We start from the raw sequence: 15,681 nt of genomic DNA, 5'->3' as shown, positions 1-15,681 counted from the left end.
CAGTACACACCCCAACCTCTCACGCACGCACACAGCTGGAGACACACGTACAGTACACACCCCAACCTCTCACGCACGCACACAGCTGGAGACACACGTACAGTACACACCCCAACCTCTCACGCACACACACAGCTTGAGACAGACACGTGCACACCCCAACCTCTCACGCACGCACACAGCTTGAGACAGACACGTACAGTACACACCCCAACCTCTCACATACACCGTTTTAGTCTCGTACGTAAGCGCTCAAGCATTCACGTGGTATCTCTGATTCTCTCTCGCACTCGCCATTACACACAGAAAGAGACAGCCTCAAGTGCGCACACAAACATTCGAGTATATTCCTAGTTGTCTCTTACGCACACACACACACACACACACACACACACACACACACACACACGCCCACATACACACATATTTCTCCCTTGCCAGATGATCTATCCCAGGAATAGTGGTTCAACATCTGGGGGACAGGGCTTTTGTCTCCTGCTACAGCTCCTGGGTTACAGGGCTTTTGTCTCCTGGGTTTTGCCCTTTCGAGGACCCCGGCGCGTCCTGATGGATCACCTGAGGACCAGGATGGATGGTGCCTCGTCCCCCCCCCACGCCCGCCATGCCATTTCATCCTACCTGCGGCCGCTAATCTGTCATCCTCACAGGCCCATTTGTTACCTGTGCAGAGGCTGGCGTGCGCTTCGCGTATGCGCGCGTGCCTGCATATGCCCGCACAGGTGATCCTGTGACCCCCGCGCACAGCTCCAGTTGTGCGGCCGCCCCTACATGCACCCGGGGGACGCACTCTTTCCTGGAGCCATTTGTCTCATCTATTGCCCTTCTGGATCTCCACTCGCTCTAATCTAAAGTAGCTGTTTGAAACGTGCGGTGCAGGGTTGTACTCGGCGCCGTGCGTTCTGTCCTTCACACCTCTATCACATTGTGATGATAGGTCAATTATTAAGTTCACTGAATTATAACAAAGGTGAAAATTGCTTTGTCTGCTGCAGTGTGGAAAATCACACAAAGAGGAATATTAATTCTCCACCTTTGAAGCATAAGCAGCGTTATACATTTGATCACACTTTATTTGTACAGTCCAATGTTGATACTCAAACAAGAAGTAGATGTTCAACAAAGTGCCACTTAAAGGGACAGCTCACCCTAAAATCCAAAATACATATTTTTCCTCTCACCTGTAGTGCTAGCTATCTATCCTAGATGGTTTTGTGTGAGTTGCCTGAATTTGGTAAATATTGGCCATACTAGATGGCTGCCTTCTCCCCAATACAATGGAACTGGATGGCACTCAGCTTGTGGTGCTCAAAGCGCCTACTGTACATTTGAAAAACTCAACAGCAATGTCTCTTTCCAGAAATCATGACCCAGTTACTCAAGATAATCCACAGACCTGGTTGTGAGCAGTTTCATGTAGGAAATATTTTCTTTCAACCGAACTACTTCCACTAGCTGCTAACTGCTGCTCCACCTGCTGCTAGGGGTGGTTTAATGTAGGAACTAGCTAGCAGCTATAGAGGGTGTAGTTTGGTCAAAAGAAAATAGTTCCTACATGAAACTGCTCACAACGAGGTCTGTGGATTATCTTGAGTAACTGGGTCATGATTTCTGGAAAGAGACATTGCTGTTGATTTTTTTTTTTTTTTTTTTTTTTGAGCTTTGAGCATCACAAGCCGAGTGCCATCCAGTTCCATTGTATTGGAGAGAAGGCAGAAATCTTTACTGTCGATATCTTCAAAACCCAGGCAACTAACACAAAATGATCTAGGTAGATAAATAGTACTACAGTATAGTACATAAATATGTATTTTGGATTTTAGGGTGAGCTGTCCCTTTAAGTTTTGCTGCATCGTTACAGGTTATGTAATCCTAACTTGACCTCAGCCTAACACAAACCTTATTTTTAAACTTAAACCTGACCCTAATTCTAACCCTAACAGCAACCCTATGATTAAAACAAACCCACTGAATATCGATAGACTACTTTCCACACTATTGTATCACCAAAAACTATCTTTAGCCTTTTGCATTATAGTTACATGACTATCAACACTGGACTATCCAAATAAAAGTGTGATGATTATGCATTATGAATAGTTCTGCACATGTATAATGTATTATCAGAGTCACCTACTGGGCATAAGGTGTATAAAACATATCACAAATCTAAAGTTGGATGGACTACCAACATCAAAGCAATTCCCCACAGCTTTCAGCCTTTCCTGTTGAGTCTTGCCAGACTCTTCTGATGCTCCTCAAGCTATAGGCGTTGGTTGGCAGGGAGTCAGCATACCATGGCCAGAAAGGAACCTGTCCATCAATCAAAACCATTGACTTTGAACCTAAGGGACCTCCAGCATCACACCAAGCTGTGCAAACAAACAAACACACAGACACACACACTCGCACACGCACGCACGCACACACACACACGCACACGCACACGCGCGTGCGCTTTTAGCCCTGCAGCTGTGCAGAGAGGAAACTAAATAGAAAATCATGAAAGGCGGTAAACAACAAAGTTGAGCAGATCTGTGGCAAACAAAAAGCCTTAGCCTGTGGAGAAGATGGCGCTGTCCGGTCGTGCTCCTCAGCCTGGAGTAGAAACACATGAAACGGATGGCTGGCTGGCCTGCCTTGCCCTGTCCGCATGTTTCCAAGCTCTTTCCATTCACTGGCTTATTACGCAGGCTGCCTGCATGTGTTTTGGAGGGTGGGCCTCTTTATCCACTGGAGCCTAGGAGAGATGTGAACAGCTAAAGCCCCTGGCGGACCCACTTGTGTTTATACAATGTTTTCTCTGCTTTTCTCATTTGACGGTTCATGTCGGTCAGCAAGACCTGCTTCACCCGCATTGGCTATATGGTAGCTAAGCCTCCGGGCAGCGTCTCGCCTCAGCCACTTATTGGAAGCAGCGGCGGTAGCTGTAGATTGTGGAGCACCGGGGGTGGATTGCTCGGAGTGTTCCTATAGCATCTAAATCACTCCTCATTGCCTCCTGAGTGGCTGCAGGAAGCGTGTGTTTCTCCCGGCTCTGGTCTTATCAAAGCAGAAGAAGCGTGTTCTCCAGCCTCTCTCTCTCTGAGTGGTACAAATCAGTAGCACACAGCATTAATCAATGGTCTGGGAGGTCAGCTAGGCATGCCTGTCCCTGCATGCATCCTTCCAGGGAGCCCTTGAAAAGCTGGGCCATAGTAATCAATCACAGATAATTCCAATGTGGAGCTCGGAAGATAAGCCACTTTGTGTGGAAAAGACAAACTTGTAAAGACAAACTTGGCGAATGAGTGTCAAACATGTATTTTGAGCTCTGCCAACATACGCTGCTGTCTGCGTCGCTACCTATTACAGCGGCTAAGAGCGGAGAGCCGGGGTCGAGGCGCGGAGGCTGTCAGGGCTGTTCCAACTCCCATGGAGGATCGTTCCATTGTCTGACAGTGTAATTAAGTGGCTTGCTGTATGTATGACAATGAGATGTAAATTATAGAGTGACACATCTTGATGTATAATGTATCTCTTTTTACCTCGCTTTCCGGGTGCAATAAGGCCTTGCAGCTACGATCCGATACCTTCCACACGCTGCAAAACGGGCAAAGAAAAGCACTGATTGACACGCTCCGACACTCAACGTCGCACTTCACCGCTAAGAAATGGGTACTTTTCACCACAGAATAGCTTAACAATCTCAGTCAGAGCTGAATGAGTCACTAATTGAATTCTGAGGTGATTATAGACACGTGTGATAAGAACAGCAGAGAGCTTAAGTGTCTTTTTTTTTTACGTTCCTATCAGATTTTGCCCATTTTTATGTCACCTAATTTCATCTTTCCTTTGATCCTTGATCCTGCGGCCAAATGGCAGCAGCAGGCTTATCGCAGCATTGCAGAGTGCTGAAGGACATGACCCCACTATGGCTATTTTTTTTTAAGGGAGTTACAGTGGAGTCTGTGTGTGCATCTGTTTCTTTTCTTTGCAGGCAGTATATGTATTGCATCTAATCTCTATTTATTTAATAATATCATACCCAGGTTACTGTGCTTTGGAAAAAGATATTGATTAATGTAACACCTTGCATGCGCCATGGGGGACAGCAACCATTTTAAATCATCAAATGTATTACTTTGTTTACCTGGATCAATTGTCTTAGCAGTTCGGACCTCGGGCCAAATTGTGCGAAGCATTTCTCAAGTCCGTATGACCTTTGATGTACCGGATTGCACATCATCTTGACTGGAAACTATAAAAAATCAGCATCGATTCATGTTGTCTCGTTCTCCAGCGAGAGGAGATGGTGCAGATGTTTCCTAGTTTTTTTCCAAGGTTGTTTTCAGTTGTGGGGATTTGTTGAGTGTGAGGAAAGGCTGCAACAACTAAACAATAAATACTGCAGTGGATTATAGTTAGTTCCCATTGGAAGCCTAGCGGGCGAACAGCCACATGCCTGAGCCTAGGCTCCTGTCTCATATCACGGCACGTTGTCAGTCACACTTTTAAAGGCATCAAAACCCAGCTACTGCTGTGACTGACAGGTGCAAGCTTTACATCTCTGGGACCTGGTGAAGAAAAAAAAACATCTAAAAAAAAAAAAAATGACGCGTGTGATTTGAATCTCAGTGTTTGGGGGGTTGGGAATAGATATTGACAACGCAACCGGATGAGGCTTTGGGTTGTGCATGAGAGATGTGCCAGATACAGTATATCTTTGCCTCTTCCAGGGGTGATGTAGAGGGGTGTGTGTGTGTGTGTGTGTGTGTGGGGAGCGGGGGGCGGAGACTGTGCTGCTCTGCTGCTTCTAGTCATTAATCAATATGGTGACCCCTCCCCTTCTCTCCCTCTTCCTCCCCCTCTCCTCTCATTCCCAGTGTGAGCCAGGCGTCTCATGCAAATGGAACACAGCATTGTAAACACGCTCCTGGCCTCCGAGTGACTTCCTCAGCTCTGATTCCAAGTTGCAGAGCTAGATGAATACCGGCGGGAAGAGCGTCTTCAGCTGTGATCGTCCATCTGTGAGAGCAGAGTCAAGCCTGATTGGCTGCTGCCGCCGCCGCCGCGGTGCTGGCGTCGGCCTCAGATGGGCTCGGCTTAATGCATTCTCGCTGAATGCAAGTTTGATGAAGGCCAAATGTATGGAGCACACATGGGGCAAGGGAACACAAATTAGCTCACCACAGTAGCGTCGTAGCCAGTGCAGAGGAACAGAGAGAGAGAGCGAGCGAGAAGACAAAAACACCACACGGCGTCCCGACAAAAATAGCTCTCTTGCTCACATCATCCTTATTTCCCAGTTCCTTCCCCAGCAGCTGCTTGGATGGATCATTTTGTCTGCCTAATAGCAGCTGCAAATCCCTGGATGCTCTCCATTTATGTTCCGTGGGAGACTATAACAATTTAGCCGAATCCATCTAGAAGATTAGCGTAGGAGCAGAGGAAAAAGGAGAAGACAAAAGTCTAAGCTTTACCCAAGAGGGGATCAACTTGTACTTTATTTAGACTTTTCTCTGCCTATAATTTCTCTCTTTTTTATATAGTCAGTGTGCTTTGTCAACATTAACTATAGCCGCTGCTTGCCTCTTGGTTTTTGAAGGAGCCTGGTAGAAGTGATGCAGTCCTCCAAGCTTGGAGAGGCCTTTCAATCATGCATGAGTGGAGGATAAGTGATGGAAACCGCTGTGCCCCGCCACTCTCTTTTCCTCCCTGTCTGCTTTCCATTTTAACTGGGCGAAAAAGGATGAGAGAGATTTTCTCTCCCGCCCACACTGCTTCATCACAAATATCAAAAGCTGGTGATGTTTAGAACAGTAGTCTCTGCCAACCACAGCAGATTTATTTACAGTCTCTCAGACATATCAGCCAGAACAGATCAGTAACTTCCATCTGTCAATCATGCATGGGTACTTTCTTTGTTCTGGGTTTCATAAAAGGCTCACATGACATGTTTTATCTCACTTTCACAACATGACAAGTCACAAGACATGTTTCGTCTCACTTTCACAGCATGACAAGTCAAAATTCATAGCAACCTCATTACACATTTATACAACATTTATGAGACATGACTGCATGGCACATTTGGAAATGAAAGGCCCTTGGACAAATGGTGATTTTTCGGTTTGTTTTGTCTTAGACTGGCTTACGTGCTGTACTAATAAGGCAGATTGCGCACAATTGCGCAACTGTGTATGCTCAGAATGGCGCATAGTAAAACTAACATACTAAAACACACAAACATATATATATATATATAAAACAAAAGAAGGTACCACCGCACACTGAAGTATAGCTTTACTGTGATTTATTCAGCAAACAACGCATTTCGCTGTAGCAGCTTCATCAGGTTTGCTCATACAACCATGAGGGCCAAGTAGTAACAGGACCTAATTGGTCACATGACCAATTAGGAAATCACATTTTTTTTTCCTGTTTACAGGTTGCAGAGGTTTTCTGCAACCTGTAGGCTAAACAGGGGGGGATTCTACTAACAATTCTTTTGTTAGTAGTTTGAAGTGTAGTAGCCTAATGTCAATGTGAAATGCAGCTGCCATAAATATTTATTTATTATTAATGAATATTTAATGAAAAATATATATATTACATAATCAATTTTCATAATCAATAATGTTAACTCAATACCCATCATAGTTGCCAGCCACTCCCAGCGCCTTTGATCCATTTCCACCAATCTTTCAAGACCTACAGAATAATTTGTTCTATGAATATGTAAACACTGAATATCCCAAAAGAAAGAAGAGAACCTCTGCGTTCATTATATATATATACAGTATATATATATATATATATATACTAGTGCACATCTAGCGGCTGAAACGTAGACGGTGTGAGAGCTCACTGGATTAGTAAACTACCAGAGAGGAGAAGTGACTCGTAATTCTCTATGTAGGAAAAACCCTGTAATAAATCCCTTGCAAAGAAAGCGTTACAACACAAAATATGATCACAAATTTACCTGATATGGTTTGCTATCAGCACTTGTCATTCTAGTGACTATTCAGTAATTTCTCTTTTTCTATGCAGATTGTGGAAAAGTTTGTTTTATTAATCAAATGTATAATGTCATCTAAGCAGTAACTTAGATGGAAAATGTTTGATATTTCCAGAGTTTCATCCTCACACTGTTTACAGGATCTTCTTTTTCTTCCCAGATTAGTCCAAGAGGTGATAATTACTGCGCAGATTCTATCAAATGTTGGTTCACGTGCTACTATCTGCCACAAAATACAACTCTGAATAACAACTCTGTTCAGGTATCAAAGATAGCCTGCTTACAGCAAAGCTAAGGAAGGTGCACATTATCAGTGCGATCTTAGGCCAGGGCCATTTCCATTAAACAACATGAGATTTATATTCTGATGTGGTGAAAGTTGACCTTCTCAACTCGCTGTTTCATTCACATGTTGGGCATCTCTTGTGTTCAGCAGTGGAGTACAGTAAAGTACAGTGTATCTCTTCTCTCTTAAAATATTCAAATAACACCTGGTGCAGGAGAGCAAACGGCTCTTTGTAATTGGCACCATCAGTGGCAACAGCTTTGGGTGTTGAAGAACATGGCAGCTTGGCTGTGTGGGTGGTTGGAGACACAGGGCAGAGTTGGGTTTCTCGGATGGCGCACGTTGTGGGACACCGCTGCAGTCACATTATATTACGGACATGAAGGCAAAATGACAAGACAACATCAGCAGGGAAATCTCATGCAAGGGAACATCTCGTCCAATGCCCGGAACAGTGATGCCATCAGTCCCCAACAGCACCGTCCAATACAGGAAAGAGAATGAGGAGGAAGAACTCAACTGCCTCTGTGCAGGGATTGGACTCTGAGCACACCGTAAACATGCACACACAGATAACCCAGGTCAAAAAGGATATAGGATATCTGCATGGTTACAGGGATATGCTTTGTGACTATGGCTAATTATTAGAATAAGCGTGCAGCTCTCTAATCATTGTAATTTGGCTATTAGGGGGAGATTGAGAGTACTTTGTGTGCCTTTGAGACAGCAAAGCCGTAAATTAGTTTTCACACTTGCATTGTTTTGTTTACTAAATCATTATACACTCTAGTCAGACAAAGCAATGGTTTATGAAAAATGTTTTACTGAATATTCAAGGACTGTTCTCAGTTAAATATCCTTGTCAAATTTCCTCCTCCAGAGGCACCGAAGGCGATGTTAGGTGTAAATTATGTATGTCCTATGAATAATGGTGTTTTACACTTTGGTGTTTGTGTGGATGTGTGACAAATACAATCAATATTTTAAATTCAAGAGAACATTGTTAAAGCAGCTGTTTTATGCCAATACCATGTCACTACAAAACTATTGACAAGAGAGAGGTAACCAGCAGAATCTTGACTGGGGTCCATCCATCCGGATGCCTTGGTTTTTGAGGCTTGTAAAAAATGATGTTAGCATCTGTCTACAATAGATATGAATTGTAGCTATTGTGTGCTATGTATCATGTTTAGAGTGAGCATTAACTTCCACCACAACCAAAGAAATGTACATAAGCCGGAGGGGGCTCTGGATGAAAAGCATCATTTACACAAAAAACCTCTTCCTGAGTGCTTCCTGGGATACAACGCCAAAACAAAAGCCAAGGCAATTTAGATGTGCAGTCAGTGCAAGGACACAAAGCAGGAAGCAAGGGTCACCGGGCCAAATCCTTGGTTTGGAGTCCTTGGTCTTTTCCTCCAATGGCTGATTTTTCTATAGCCACAACCTCTTCTGAATTAGGTCATCGCCGCGGCAACACAGGGAAACTGCCAACAGTTGAAGGGCTTGTGGGAAGCGGGAGGAGCGAGTGATTGAGGTCAATGCAAGAGGTCACCAAGGCATTTTCAGAGCAAAGTTCCTGCTACCTTTGGCAAAACAATTTCCCCGTCCCATGGCTACCAATCAAAGTAGTTTGTGAGGCCTTTTGCCTCCTTCAGAAGTATCTGAGACTCGCTCAACGTCAGCTCTTTGGATTTAATGAGGAGGTATAGTGGGCTTGTGATATTGACAAGTCTGTCACATTTCCCCTTGGAAAGGTGCTTCAACTTCGTCACCGCTTCCTTTGAAACCTTTGAGAGCGAGATTGTCTCCGTTCCCCCGTTTGAAAATTGCAAGATATAAAGACCAAGCATGTTTTCAGCTGGCCCTTAGTTTTTAAGTGGCCCCATGGGACACCGAGGATATATCTGTGGTTTCAGCTATTAAAAAAGCTGGACTGGCATTTAGACAGAACATAGGGTCTTGCCACTGGAAGGGCCTTCGGCACCTGGTTAGTTATTTAAACGTACAGGATACTCTCTCCTTTCTGACAGCCGAGTGAGTGGGAGCTTGTATAATATGAGAGCAGGAGAAACTCGCTGTAAATATTTCATAGCAATAGGTCAACAGGATGGTAATGTTGTTTTTCTTTTGTGCTGTGGCCCCCCGGTAAGGTTAGTCACTGATTAAACAGTACAGCACTACATACAGCGAGTCGTCGAAGTCAAGATGTACTTCCACATGTAGCTTCCACCTATACAGTACCATTCTGCTCTCTTTGCTTTCAGTGGTTTGATCCAAGGAACATTATGTCATAGCACTTTATAAAACATTCAATATGCTACTAAGGTCACTTTCAGATATAAGCTGTTTGGTCCGCTTTAAACGCGCCAGAGTTCGTTTCCTTGGATAGTGAGCTTCATTTGGGGTGGTGTGAAAGCGCAAATGAACTCTGGGGCGGAACAAACGAACGAACTCTGGTCCGCTTGAAAACGTGGGTCTCGGTTCGTTTCCAAGTGAACCCTGGCGCGGTTCGTTTGTTGTGTGAAAGCAAAACGGGCTAAACACAAGAGCGCCAGTGCATCTCATGCACTCATGCAGTGCATCATCATAAGTAGAAGATGGTAGAAGGGAGCAAAACAAACACTGCGGTGCGCACACGTGTACTACAGTACCTGCGCGCTGCGTGACATACGTCATAACAACAACACATCGTTTCTCAACAGCTTTCTCCTTCGGTACGTAGGCTACTCGTCTCATCTGCAGAATGAAATGTTCCACAGCTCGCTGCCTCTTCTGCTGCTCATATTGGGCACATTCTTGTCAAATATTTATTTAATAGTAACACCAAAGTAAAACCAGAAATCCCAAAATCGCAGGTGGTGTTGCTCCATGGTTTGTGTTTTGCGGATTCACTTGTGTTGTTCAGTCAGCTCTCAGCCAGGCAAGAAGCCGGTGCTGGAGAGGAGAGATTTCCCTTCTCTATTCTGTCCAATAGACGAGTGACTGTTTCGACCACGTAACATTGTTTAGAAAGTTTGGTGTGTTTGTGACAAATTGCTGTGTGAAAGTGAACCAGACCAAATAATCGCAACAATGTTGCAACTTCACCCCCCCGAATCGCACCGAGTCCACCAGCTTATGTGAAAGCGACCTAAGTGATATCAAGCCCCCAGATTCCCAAAGCGGGACCATCTTTGAGCTGTACTTGTTTTTCAGTCTAGGCAGGGGTCCAGTTACAGTATGTGGGGGCCAGTGGGGCTGAGCCCCCATAAAGAAGTGTTTGAGCCCCAATGAAAGCAGTCAAATCATACACCATTATTTTAATCACAAATAATGCATTTTTCAATGTAATGAGTAAGCCTATTTACTAGGGCTGGGTTCAAAAAATCGATTCTCCGATTTTTAATCGATTTTTATTTTAATCCTCGATTATCGATTCATATGTCCAGAGATCGATTTTTTTTTATTAAAAAAATAAAAAAAATAATAATAATAATAATAATAATAATAATAAACAGGCTAAAATATTATGCTGTGTGGTAGTTGAAACATAGTTTCAAGTTGACGTTTATTAGTGGCCGGGCCAGCGAAGCGCCAGGCCACTGCTTGTATTTGCCTGTATTATTATTATTATTATTATTATTATTATTATTCTTTATCCTCCTGGGAAGTTCGACTTCCCATGGATGAAAACTAACCAAACTTTGCACAAAGGTCCAGTCCCATGCCAAACGTCTTTGACACAAATTTGGGGCCAATAGTCCTAACGGTGGCACTACAGCGACCGTCTAAAGTTTAAAACTTAAAAAATTCATAAAAAATCAGGCGTACGTGCTACGGCTTTGCAACTTTCACTGAAATGTGCGCCTAAATGAGGGGAAGCTTTTGTACAATGCAACCTATGGCCAATTATGAAGTCTAAAGACCGCAAAACTGCAAAAACTGCAAAAACGATTAAACCCTACTCCTCCCACATTTTTTCTTCAAACGACACCAAACTTCAGTATCTGCATCGTTAGACTGTTCTACACAAAAGTATCAAACCAGATTTTCGATCGGTCAAAAATTGAGCCCACAGTGCATCAAAACGTTGAATTCTAGCCCCGTCTGTAGCCTAATTACCTTAATTACCTTTGGCAATTAGGTTGTATTTGTGATGTCATCAGTCAGTCAAGCAATTGTGATGCCATCACTAATGTCACTCGAGCAATTGTGATGTCATAATATTTTTTTTCCCCATTGACTTGCATGGGGTTTCGAAAAATCTTGTTACATTTGGCAATTAGGTTGTATTTGTGATGTCATCAGTCAGTCAAGCAATTGTGATGCCATCACTAATGTCACTCGAGCAATTGTGATGTCATAATATTTTTTTTCCCCATTGACTTGCATGGGGTTTCGAAAAATCTTGTTACATTTGGCAATTAGGTTGTATTTGTGATGTCATCAGTCAGTCAAGCAATTGTGATGCCATCACTCATGTCACTCGAGCAATTGTGATGTCATAATATTTTTTTTCCCCATTGACTTGCATGGGGTTTCAAAAAATCTTGCAGGAAATTAGCTGTAATTCAGGAACCATAACATCCGATCCATCCGATCCATGATCCATCCGATCGGATGGATCGGATGAAAACTAACCAAACTTTGCACAAAGGTCCAGTCCCATGCCAAACGTCTTTGACACAAATTTGGGGCCAATAGTCCTAACGGTGGCACTACAGCGACCGTCCAAAGTTTAAAACTTAAAAAATTCATAAAAAATCAGGCGTACGTGCTACGGCTTTGCAACTTTCACCGAAATGTGCGCCTAAATGAGGGGAAGCTTTTGTACAATGCAACCTGTGGCCAATTATGAAGTCTAAAGACTTCATAATTGGTGGTCCTCCATGTCCAACCAGAAGGTCGGTGGTTCGGTGGTCCTCCATGTCCGCATGTCGAAGTGTCCGATGGCTGTGCCAGCACCCTGCGTGGCAGCTTGCCGCCTTTGGTGTGTGAATGGGTTAATGTAGGCACATTGTAAAGCGCTTTGGATAAAAGCGCTATATAAATGCAGTCCATTTACCATTTACCATATAGACAGTAGCATTGGGAGTCACCTGCTCTTGGCTATAGTATCACAAGGGACCACAAAGACATATGCCCAGATGGAGGACTGTGGACAGGCCCGGTTCTACGGGGGTGCAAAAGCATGTATTGCACCCTTCACATTTTTTCTTCAAACGACACCAAACGTCAGCATCTGCATCGTTAGACTGTCCTACACAAAAGTATCAAACAGATTTTCGATTGGTCAAAAATTAAGCCCACAGTGCATCAAAACGTTGAATTCTGCCCCCGTGTATAGCCTAATTGCCTTAATTACCTAAGGCAATTAGGTTGTATTTGTGATGTCATCAGTCACTCAAGCAATTGTGATGCCATCACTGATGTCACTCGAGCAATTTTGATGTCATAATAGCTCAAAGCCTTGAGACTTGCCCGGCCACGACTCATTGCTGCGCAGCAGCTATAATTTATGTTTGTAGTTGAAACAAAAACAAATACTGTAGGCTACATGAATGGAAATGTTTGATCATTAATATCTACTTTTAGAAATTATATAGGCTGAAATCAAATCACTGTGCATAATTGTGAAAGTGTCTTTATTGACAGATGAAAAGGCTGTTATTTACCCTTTGTCACCACCAGTGAGTAAATATATGTGTAACTAAAACCATTAAAATTGACAACAGGTCTGCAACTTTTTTTCCCCGTGTATCTACTTGGCTGGTTGGGAACCCCTGTGTTACATAACTGGACATGTAATTCAGGGTACAGATCAAAAAACATTTTGAAACATATTGAAATCGATCGAATCGGAATCGAATCGAATCGAAATTAATCGATTTTGCAGAAGAACTAAGCACCATATTCTCTCATCAAGAGTTGGAGTGATGAGCAGTAAATTCTCTCTCTCTCTCTCTCTCTCTGTCTCACATGACCGCACAAACACTCGTATTCGCCAACTGCACACAAGTGTGTGTGTGTGTGTGTGTGAGAGAGAGAGAGAGAGAGAGAGAGAAATTGTTGGACCACGTAATGGACAGTGAAATCTCTCTCTCACGCTCTCTCTTGTAACCAAGCACAACACCGACCCAACGCCCCCCCCCGTGCACGCGCGCGCCTCTAACATTAGTTATGTTAGAGACCCCCACCTGCTCAGATCATAACTCAAACCCTGATTCTAGGTTATTGTCTCTACAGATCTGCAGTTTGTTTGCATGCTGGGTGTCAACATTTGATTACATGTGATGCACTTAGTGAATTAATTTGATCCGAACTGTTGATTTTGTCAGCATGATTATGAAATGTGGGTGGAGCTTGAGGGGATGAGAGAGCAAAGACAGATGAATTTAAATAAAAAAAAACTCTTCATAGAGCGAAACGAGCTTTGGATGTCCAGCCAAAGCTTTTTAATTTTCCACTTCATTAACAGCTCCAGTGCCGGTGCTGTGAGCCCAAGGCCAGAGGCCGCTGGAGGCAGAGGCAAGTCCTTTAATAGCCTGTTTACAACCAGACTGGGCAGGAAGGGGAGCAAATGGAAGGACCCAGCTTGTTAACAATTTAATGGCTGCAGTGACTGAGTGAAGGCTTGGCACACCGAGGTCATATTTGTTAGGCTTTTCAGCGGGCGAGAATTCAACCCACACTCGCCGGGGTTTATGATGCACACAGATCATTTGCAGGGGTGGGTGGGTGTAATGAAGCCTAATTGGAAACTGCTTCCCTCCTGTGTGGGAGCTGGATAGGTAAGGAATTTGTGTTAGCATAGCAAACAAAGACAAGTGTGGCGCCATGCCAATATTTCGTATTACAATATATTCCAATTAAAACAAATCCAGTTCTGTAATCTGCAAAATTAAATCATACGGAAATGCATACTTGGCATTTATCAATAATGCCAATTTCATTCAGCCAATTTCGGTTTCTTATCATTACTGAAGGAGAAATTGATCAGTAGCCTACAGATTATGCAACCAAGAATGAGTTGAAAACAACACAGAGGCAGCGGACGGTGATGGTGCTGTCATTGTGCATCAAGTGCTTGTAGCCATTTTCACACTCAGGGGAATGAAAAATTACACTGCAATATAGCACTGTCTCATTGTTTTTCCACTCACAAAGCAAAGCTGATAATAAAGAAATGTCATATATAATTAATTATGATCTTGTCAGTATTCAAGCTAAAGCCTGACCTTTATAATGTTCTACATTGAAAGTCTTTTCATATTTTATCCCTTTGTCAAAAGGACAAGTACCCACAGCTCTAAAACACAAATATCCCTGCCTAGCAGTTTCATCAGAATCAGAATGACTTTTATTGCCACAGCAGGTAATAAGATTACAGGAGGTAATCAGATTACATACGAGGAGAATTTGACTTCGTGTAAGTATACAAGTCCTCAAGAAAGTATAAGATTATCAGTGACTCCACACATGTCCTCAGCGACTTGAATCTAACACCATGGGGAATGTGTTGTAGGTTGCCTGTATGCAAAGAAAACAGAAGGAAGTTTGGTTTTATTCCAGAAACCATTCGACTTGTGAACAGCTACCCGAAATGGTCAGTTTTGTGTATATAGACTGATGATGCATGCACTTGCACTTGGACTATTTTGTGCCTTTGTGGTGTTGGTTAATGTTGCCAGGTGGAGATCATTCCTTGTCATATATGGAATGATATGATATGATATGGTATGAGATTGTCATATTTGTATTTTTTTTTTATGTGTGTGTGAATGAACTGTATAAGTGTATTTTTTTGCAAACATGCTTGCATCAAATTGCCCCTTGAAAGACGAATAGAGTATTTTTGAAATGAATTGAACTGAATAGATTGCACTTATAAAAAAGACCTATATCTTGTTAAGCACACTCTGAGGGAACGTGGTGTTCAGATGCTCCTGAATCCTTGAAACTTCTCTATCTCCCCTCTTCGTTTTTGTACTCTGCAAGACAGGACTGGAGAAGATGGTGACATTATGATTTAAGAGTAGACTTTTGAGAGGTTTTTCTTTGTCCTCAAACCTTCTTTTCTCTCACTCTCAGCGAGACTGTGCCAGACCATGTAATACATGCAAGGTTACACGTTGTCTGGACATGGACCCAGGGCATACAAAGCCAATGGACCTTGAGTGAAACAAGTGTGAAGTTGCAGCAGAATGTGAAATCCAGAGCTGCCGAGTGTGGCCAAGGTTGCAGTTGTGATGTGAATTTATGTGCAGTTGTATCTGCAGATAGTAAGCAAAGGTGGAAGGCCTGCTGTTGAGTACTAATAACTCATGACATCACATTGTATCCTGGACCCAGGGCGCGACTTGAGCCATGGAGGTGTTTGAAGGGTTGTTGT

Source organism: Poromitra crassiceps (assembly GCF_964638095.1).
Source record: "Poromitra crassiceps genome assembly, chromosome: 2".
Classification (NCBI taxonomy): Eukaryota; Metazoa; Chordata; class Actinopteri; order Beryciformes; family Melamphaidae; genus Poromitra; species Poromitra crassiceps.
Note: the sequence above shows the minus strand (reverse complement) of the source record.